Source organism: Bos taurus, chromosome 11, assembly GCF_002263795.3.
Source record: "Bos taurus isolate L1 Dominette 01449 registration number 42190680 breed Hereford chromosome 11, ARS-UCD2.0, whole genome shotgun sequence".
In the NCBI taxonomy this organism is placed as follows: Eukaryota; Metazoa; Chordata; class Mammalia; order Artiodactyla; family Bovidae; genus Bos; species Bos taurus.
This window is the reverse complement of record NC_037338.1, coordinates 30,054,800-30,064,061: the sequence shown is the minus strand read 5'-3', so window position 1 is coordinate 30,064,061 and position 9,262 is coordinate 30,054,800. Positions and strand designations below refer to the sequence as shown.

Here is a 9,262-nt window from a genome sequence, read left to right as displayed (position 1 = left end):
TTGTGATCAACCTGTGACCCCCTCTTCTAGGTAATCACCCATTTGATTCCAATCATCTGGCTTAGTTTTGCTTCTTCTGGAATTTCATAGAAACGGAATCATGATATCTGTACTCTTTTGTCTCTTCTTTTACTTAGCATAATGTTTCTAGACTTATCCATGTTGTTCCTTGAATTAACATTTTGTTCCTTTTTAATGTTGAGTAGTATTCCATTTTATGGATATACTACAATCTTTTAAATCTATTTACTTGTTGGAGGCTAACTGGTTGTTTCCAGATTTTGGCTAGTGGGAACAAGGTAGCCATGAACAATTGGACACAGGTCTGGATAAAAAGTTTCATTTATCTTGGGTAAATCTCTAGGAGTAGAAATATTAGATCATAGAGTAGGTATATGTTCAACTTTAAAAGAAACCTCCAAACTGTTTACCAAAGTGGTTTTATCATTTTACATTCCCATGAACAGTTATGAGAATTCTAATTGCTTTATGTCTTTGCTAACAATTACTGTCAGTCTTTAAAGTTTTAGTCATTCTAGCGACTATGAAACGGTATATGTCATTTGGTTTCAATTTGCATTTCTTTAATGACTAATGATGCAATTTACCTTTTCATATGCTTATTGGCCATTTGTATATCTTTCTTGGTGAAGTGTCTGTTCAAGTCTTTTCACTATTTTTTTTATTGTGCTTTTTAATTGGTGTATGAATCTAATTGTGTTTTGAAATTGATGTGTGAATTTTTATATAATATATATACAAACTCTTTGCAGAATATGAGTTACAAATATAGACTGGGATCTAGACATATCCTAGCCCATGACTTGCCTGTTCATTTTCTTAAGTGTCTTTGATGAGCAGAAGTTTTACATTTTGATTTCTCAGTCTTTATGGTTACTGCTTTCTGAGTCCAGTCTAAGAAATATTTGCTTAGCTCAAGATCATGAAGATTTTCTTCAATGCTTTCTTCTAGAAGCTTTGTCTCTTAACCTTTTCTGTTTAGGGTCATAAACAATCTCATATGTTTACCCAGTTTTTTCAGTACAGTTTGTTGAAAAAGTTTCCTTTCCCTATTGAATTTCTCTGGATCCTTCGTCAAAAAACTAATTAGCTACTCTCCATCTTGATGTCTAATTCTACTTGGTTCGTTTTTATAGTTTCCATTTCTCTGCTAAGATTATCCATTTGTTAATTTATTGTGTCTGTCTCTTCCATTCCATCCTTGAATATATTCATAATGGCTGTTTTAAAGTTCTTGACTGTTGTGCTCGTTATCAATTTATTGCCTCTCAGAGCTAAACCAACCTTTCATGATCTGCTCTTGCTAATGGATCAGACCCTTTAATCCCTATTGTTGCAATTACAATGTTAATTTTTGCCAGTAGAGGAAGCTGGGGGTACTTTGCAGGAGAAAGTTCTATCCTGGTTCCAGCGCTCCTGTTCTTGTTCGTTTGCTCTTGTTGTATGTCTTAACCACTGGACTGCAAAGGAAGTCCCTAAGGAGCTGCATTTTGGTTTGGGTTTTATTTCCAGCACCTGGCCCTGTCCTTGGCATCTGTAAAAGTAGTGAACTGGATTTCATTCCATAGGGTGACTCCTAGGAGGACCAGGCCAAAGACCCTTCCCCAAGAGGGTCACCAGCAAAGAAGGCTCTCCCTGACCTTTAATCTTCGCCTCTTCCTGGTGTAACTGGCAGGTTAACCTCTCCAGAGGCAGCCAAGACCTCCCTCTTATCTCCTGCATCCTCCAAGTCAGCATGGAAATGAGGTCTCCCAGGGGCCACAGCTGCGATGTATGGCCCTCAGTTGGCTCTTCCCCAAGTCTCTCCCATAAGGAGCCTCCCTAGGAATTATGCACAGTCCTCTCAGGCATCGTATCCTCTCAGCATCGTGTCCTGCTCCCGCCAGCATCACTTCCCAGGAGGAGAAGGCAGTTCATTTTCTCCCTGAATTCCAGTCCCTGGCACAGATAAACCCCTGGGAAGCATTTACTGAAACTTTCCAGGCTTTTCTCAGCATGAACACTTTACACTTCTGCAGTAAACTAGACTGCTAGAGTAAGGCAAAGGAGTTGTCAGTGCCACGCTGCTGCATGCTGCCAAGGAGTTCAGGGTGGGAGGTGGTGGGAGAGAATGGGGTTTCTCATCTCTTCCAACCAAGCAGAAATTAGGTCTCTCACCTGAGCATGCCACCGTTCCCCCCCAGGCCAGCAGTATTCCTGCTCACTGGTCTACCTTCGGGTGCCCTAAAAGATCATCCTGGATTTCTGCTTTGTCATTTTAGTTCATGTCTCTGCTTCTGTCCCAGTCATTCACTATGAGGACCCCACCTCTGAGACCACCCCCCTGCCATGTCCAACCCCCACAATTTACAAAAGGGGAAATAGGACCAAGGAGAAAAGGATCACAGCTCAAGGTCACAGCCTGCAGGTCTGGTGGGAACACACTTAGGAATCCTGACTCATAACAGGGGGCTTTGTCCCATCCACTGATCTCAGCCAGAAAGAAATGGTCTTGCCACTGCTGAGGGCTTATGCCGAGGGCCCTTCCCTGGGTCCTGGATGATGTGACTGGCTAACACATAAACCTTCCTGTACTCCAGGTTTCATTTGAAGTGGTGTGCATACATTCATTTTAAAAAATTAACTCAGCACTGGGACTTCCTTGGTGGTCCAGTGGCTAAGGCTCTGCATTCCCAATGCAGGGAGCCTGGGTTAAATCTCTGGTTGGGGGGACTAGACCCCACATGCCACAACTAAAGATTTTTTTCATGCCACAATGAAGATGGAAGATCCTGTGTGCCACAAGACCCACAGCAGCCAAATAAGTAATAAAAATAAAATGAACATCAAAAAAAAAATTTGAAAGCACCCTATGAAATATATTTTCTATTTTATAGATGAAGAAACTGAGGACCAGAGAGGTTAAGTAATCTGTCCAAGGTCACACAGTGACAGAGATGAGATTCAAAGCCAGGCAATGTGGCTCTAAAAGCCATGTTTTTAACTTCTGGATCATCCTTTCCTCTCAGAATAACAAACTATTGTTGGGTGAAGACAGCCCAGACAGTATTTTCTTAGGCCCAGACATGCCTGTCCTAGAACGGTGAAAACGTCAATGGGAATCTTCCTCCCCAAAGAGGCACGCAGGACAGCACTCTGAACAGACACTAAAAACAGCTCTCAACTCAAAGCGCCCAGTGCTTGTGTCACAGTATGAGACGTAATGGCTTTTGATGGAAGACTTCCAGGCAGACAATGGTCTTTTTGGATCCATTACTTTGCATTTACATCAGATTGGGTCACCTCCCATCTCGGGGCTCCCCAAGACTTTGAACACTTTTTCAGTAACCCTTACAGAAAGACATCCTCTTCTGAGAAATGCAGCATGGTTACACAGTGCAATGGATCTCTTGGGGAACACCAGAGTTATCAGTGAAAAATATATTAAATGACTCAAGGGCTACTTTGAAGCATTTTGCTATGGCTAGATAGTAAAACTCCTAGAACTAGTTCTTATCTCTGTAACAGAGTGTTCCTTTAGTGCAATGAGAACACATAAAGCCCACAATTCATGCAGGACACATTCTGAAGTTCTTAAAAGAGAAGGAACCTGAAGATGCCTTCTGTGTTGTGACAGTAACAATGGTCGATCTTTATCCAAGAGGATCTTAGCATTTTGTCTTTGGACAGGCCTCTTTGACAGCTGGATGGGCAAGCTTTGCCAGGTATGACAGTGATTTTATATCTCTATGAAGGCAAAGTGAAGAAGCTCCAGAAAATACTTTCCAAGGGGCTTTTTGGTTTTTGATAACTATTACCCTCCTGGATGATGTTTTCCTGCTACAATCCTGTAAGACTTTAACCCATGAGATTGGACACATATTTAGACTTCAACCTGCCTAATGCAAGGCTCCAGACACTTGGAAGAAGCTGACCAGAGACCCCTCCACCTTTGCCCTGTTTATGCAAGCTGCAGAGTGCTGCTCTTCAATATTACAGAAAGATACACAGTGGACTGATGATGAATCCACCAACATACCTGGAATTACCCTGAAATACAGTCATGAGGATAATGTGAATTCGCTGGGAATTCCCTGACTGTTCAGTGCTTAGGACTCTGTGCTTTCACTGCTGAGGGCCCAAGTTCAATCGCTGGTCAAGGAACTAAGATCCTGCAAGTGGCACAGTGTGGGGAAAAAAAAAGAAGGTGAATTTGCCAAAACCAGCGGAAATGTTTAAAGAATGGAAAGAGTATTCTTGTGATAACCTATAGTTGAAAAGAATCTGAAATACATACATATACATACATACAGCTGGATACTTTGCTGTAACTAACACAACATTGTAAATCAACTATACTTCAGTATTAAAAAAAAAAAAAAAGGAATGGAAACAGTGAATAATAAAATGCCTTGCTATTCTCCAAAAATAGGAACCTTCAATTAGGAGTAATTAAAACAAATACTTGCATATTAAAAAAAAAGATTTATGTGCAATATTTCATTTAATCCTCATCATAGCTCTATGAAGAACATATGCTTTTTTTAAATTTTTATTTTAATTGGAGGCTAATTACGTTACAATATTTTGGTGGTTTTTGCCATACATTGACATGAATCAGCCATGGGTGTCCATGTGTTCTCCATCCTGACCCTCCCTCCCACCTCCCTCCCCACCCCATCCCTCAGGGTCATCCCAGTACACCAGCCCTGAGTACCCTGTCTCATGCATCGACCTGGACTGGGGATCTATTTCACGTATGGTAATATACAGAACATACTCTTATTGAACCTATTTTGTAAACCTTTCTGAGGCTTTGAGAAGCTGGGTAAACTGATGAAGCTCACTCAGCTGATGGAGTTAGTAATGAGGGGGACTGGAATATGCCGTTGAAAACACACCACTTTCACATAAGGATCACTTTGTGCTGAAGACAATTACAAAACAGCAAATGCAAAAAAAAAAAAAGCCATTTGCCCTTCCCCACCTGGCTGAGAAAAAGTTATTAATTTTCGTTTGTAAAGGTGTCTCCCTCCCCAATGCCAGGAAAGAGAAAGATAACTTTTGGACTCTTAATCACCAAGGACAACTCTAGACTCTTAACAGGACAGGGATGGCATTAAGAGGAATCTCTGAAACAAACCTCACTAAACCTTACCATCATCTGCTATTAGCTTCCTCCCATATATTTACCTTCCCACAGTTTGCCACCCTGAAAAGCCTAAACTCCTTTTCTTTTGTCTAATCCCTTCTCCACAAATTTATTGTTCTTTATTAAGATGCTATATAAGGGCCTTCTCTTGCGGTCCAGTGGTTAAGAATCTGCCAGCCAGTGCAGGGGACCCGGGTTCAATCTCTGGTCCAGGAAGATCCCACATGTCATGGAGCAACTAAGCCTGTGCATTGTAAGTATGGAGCCCAAGGGCCCTAGAGCCCATGTTCCGCAACAAGAGAAGCCACTGAAATGAGAAGCCCGTGCACTGCAATCAAGAGTAGCCCCCACTTGCAGCAACTAGAGAAAGCCTGTGCCCAGCAACGATGACCCAGCACAGACAAGAATAAACAAATGAATCTTAAAAAAAAAGATGCTATATAAGCCCCAAGTTCTTTTTTCTTTTTTCTGGCTGCCCTTCTTGGCTTACAGGATCTTAACCTGGGCCCTGCAGTGAATGTGCTGAATCCTAACCACTGGATCACCAGGGAATTCCCAAGCTCAAAGTTCTAACCATCCCTTTGAATTAGTCATCATTGAGTTTCTCCCATGTATATGCATACTGCATGTCTTAATCAACTCTGTTTTTCTCTTGTTAAATTTTCTTTTGTCAGTTTGATTTCCAGGGCTCTAGCTACAGAACCTAGGCGGGTAGAGAAAAACTTGTTTTCCTCTCCTACAGGACTTAACCCAGATCCTCCCTTATCCTTTAAATCATCTCTTGATTACTTATAATAGCTAATACAAGTGTTATGTGAATAGTTGCTGGCATGCAGCAAATTCGAGTTTTGCTTTTTAGAAATTTCTGAAATTATTTTTCCTCGAATATTTTTGCTTCCAGTTGGTTGAATCCGTGGATGTGGAACCCACAAATACAGAAGGCCAACTGTATGTAATAGGCCCCTTTCTTTTCTCCTGAGCAAAAGAAGTAATAATGATAATATAGCAAGAAAACTGCAGGTCCATGAATGGGCACTGAGAATGGCTGTTGCGTCCTTTCCTTTGCTGCTACAGGAAACCACCAAAGGGGAAAAACACCCGTCTGTTTCTGGGAATTTTGATGGTTTTATGGTTTCTGGACATACGGAGGCCTAGGCAGTGGCCACAACAGTTTCTCAGGTAAGAGGAGACAGAAGGGAATTGCTACAGAAAATGGAATGATTATGCCTAAGTGATCATGCTGCTGCTGCTAAGTCACTTCAGTCGTGTCTGACTCTGTGCAACCCCATAGACAGCAGCCCACCAGGCTCCTCTGTCCCTGGGATTCTCCAGACAAGAACACTGGAGTGGGCTGCCATTTCCTTCTCCAAAGCAGGAAAGTGAAAAGTGAAAGTGAAGTCGCTCAGTCGTGTCTGACTCTTCAGGACGCCATGGATTGCAGCCTACCAGGCTCCTCTGTCCATGGGATTTTCCAGGCAAGAGTACTGGAGTGGGGTGCCATTGCCTTCTGTACCCATATGTCTTACACTTTCAACAGCTCCACTTCTCAAAGCAGTGGAACATGTCCCAGGCCTGAGAAACTCCCGGGCCAGATCCTATTAGGATCCTGCCCAGACACTCCAGAATTCAATGACTGCTCTTTGTACTCAGGGAGTGCTTCAGAGAGACTGAGATTCTCTGAAGTAGGTATATTACTAAAACTAGATGATGACTAGAGCATCATAATTTCCTTTCTACTTTTACCTAAAATTATACCTGGGCCCTGCTGGGGAAGAAAATGGGCTACAAAAGGCAGTCAAAAACATCTTCACGATAACCAATCTTCTAAAGGCACATATATTTACAGGAATTTTGTAATTCCTGTAAAAATTCTAATTATTTCGATTTCACTACAGAGCAGCTGGGATTTGCTGCAACAACCTACAAGTCCAGAGGAAGCAAGGAACAAATGGAGACACCGACACAGAATGGATGTTCCCTGCTCCCAGTCTCAAACTAGGGGACTGTTCCCAGACACTCAGAGCTCATTTCCTGGCTCACTGTGGAGGCTTTCAGCATGCAGGAGCCTACAGGTGAATCACCCCTGATGACACGACAGGGGTGGGAGTGGTATTCGGCAAGAGGACAGAAGCTGGAGTCCCAAAGAGGCTGCAAACAGGAATTAGAATTTTTACTAAGCCAGGAAAATGGAAGGGAGGAAGGCAGGAAAATGAACCAGGAAAGAGACCTAATACCCTAAGGAGTTCTTGATACTGCCCTGGGGTGGAGTCGCCTGCCTGCCTTTCCTGCTTCCTCTCTCACTACTGAATTTTAAGGTCTAACAACTAAATGATTTATAATCCTGTCCCACACCAAGATGAGCCTTGTTTCCTTGTTTTGCTCACACAGTTGCCATCCCTGGAATGCCTTCCTTTTCCCACATCTCTTTAGCCAGCTGACTCCCACCTACTCCACAAGACACAGCACAGGTGGTCCTTCTTCCAGGAAATCTTCCTGTCCCAAGCCCATCTTTTGTCTCTCCGCAGTATTACCCAAGCACAGATCACTCGCTAAATTGCCCACCTTGGATTACAGTTGTCTGTCAGTGGTCATACCTATGGATAGATGAGTGCTCAAGCAGCCCTAAGTGTTCTTATCTTTGTATCCCAGTGCCTGGCACATATTAGGCACTAAATATAAGCTGGGTGCATTAGCACTGATGGACAGAGAAGGAAAGATACAGACAAAAACTCGGTGGCAGCAACTGCTTTCCCAGATGAAATGGAGCAGGGTCAGAAGAAGTCACAACTCTGGACCAGGGTGAGAGGGTCAGGTCTGGTGCACCTGCTGTGGTTGCTCTTCTAAACAAAAGCCACAAGGTCACCAAACCCGGTGGCTCAGTAGTAAAGAATCCACCTGCCGATGCAGGAGACACAGGAGACAAGGGTTCGATCCCTGGGTTGGGAAGATCCCCTGGAGGAGGAAATGCCTGCCCACTCCAGTATTCTTGCCAGGACAATCCCATGGACAAAGGAGCCTGGTAGGCTACAGTCCATAGGGCCGCAGAGAGTTGGACCCCACTGAATGACAGAGCACGCAATGCACCGAACAGTAACAGTGTAATAAAAGCCCCTTTCTCTTCTTATATCCTCAAGCAAATAGAGCTGGAAGGGGCCTTCATGTTGATCTCACTCAGGCTGGGTCATTCAGGAAGTGTGGAAGGAAGGCCCTGAGGGGTTTAGGGATTTGCCCTGGTCCCACAGGAAGTCAGTGATGTCAGGGAGGAAATATTCTCTTTTTCTTCTACCCAGCTTGGGTTCATTGTTTGTGGTCTTGCAAATTAGACTGACAAAAGATAGATTCACGAGAGGAAATGAGCAGTTTATTAACGCATCACTTGAGAGAAACCACAATGATGAGTAACTCAAAGCGTGGTTAGAACTGGGCTTATGTTGCATCATAACCAAGGAATAATAAATTTATAGAGAAGTGACAGACAGAGAAAAAAGACATTTTGAGTGTCTGCTGCTGCTGCTGCTAAGTCACTTCAGTCATGTCCGACTCTGTGCGACCCCATAGACGGCAGCCTACCAGGCTCCGCCATCCCTGGCATTCTGCAGGCAAGAACACTGGAGTGGGTTGCCATTTCCTTCTCCAATGCATGAAAGTGAAAAGTGAAAGTGAAGTCACTCAGTCGGGTCTGACTCTTCACGACCCCACGGACTGCAGCCTACCAGGCTCCTCCGTCCATGGGATTTTCCAGGCAAGAGTACTGGAGTGGGGTGCCATTGCCTTAGGCATGTAAAATTTGAGGAAGGTAAATATGTGAGGCAACTAATAGAAGACAAGGGCTTGTTAGTAAAGTTTATTCCGTCGGTTCCTCCGGTGCCACCTTGGGATGATAAAGGTCTAGAGTTACCAACCATGGCTAACTTCCGTTCTTCCTAGTAGAGATGGGAGGGGTACATCTCTACAACTTCACATCCTGCTTTTAGGCAAATAGGGGGAGGGCAGAGCTTTTCTTGTATCTGGTTCTTCTTAAACGCCATGAGTTCAAACAATCTTTATGCCAAAGTAGCATATTTTGGGGTGGCATACTCTGCTACCCATCAGCAGCAACACTGGGACTAA

At 43.4% G+C, this 9,262-nt stretch overlaps 1 pseudogene; it reads left to right on the top strand.

The window, feature by feature from the left end:
* Nucleotides 1-1,756: 1,756 nt before the first annotated feature.
* On the top strand, nucleotides 1,757-4,432 carry LOC786908 (archaemetzincin-2-like; annotated as a pseudogene).
* Nucleotides 4,433-9,262: the final 4,830 nt, after the last annotated feature.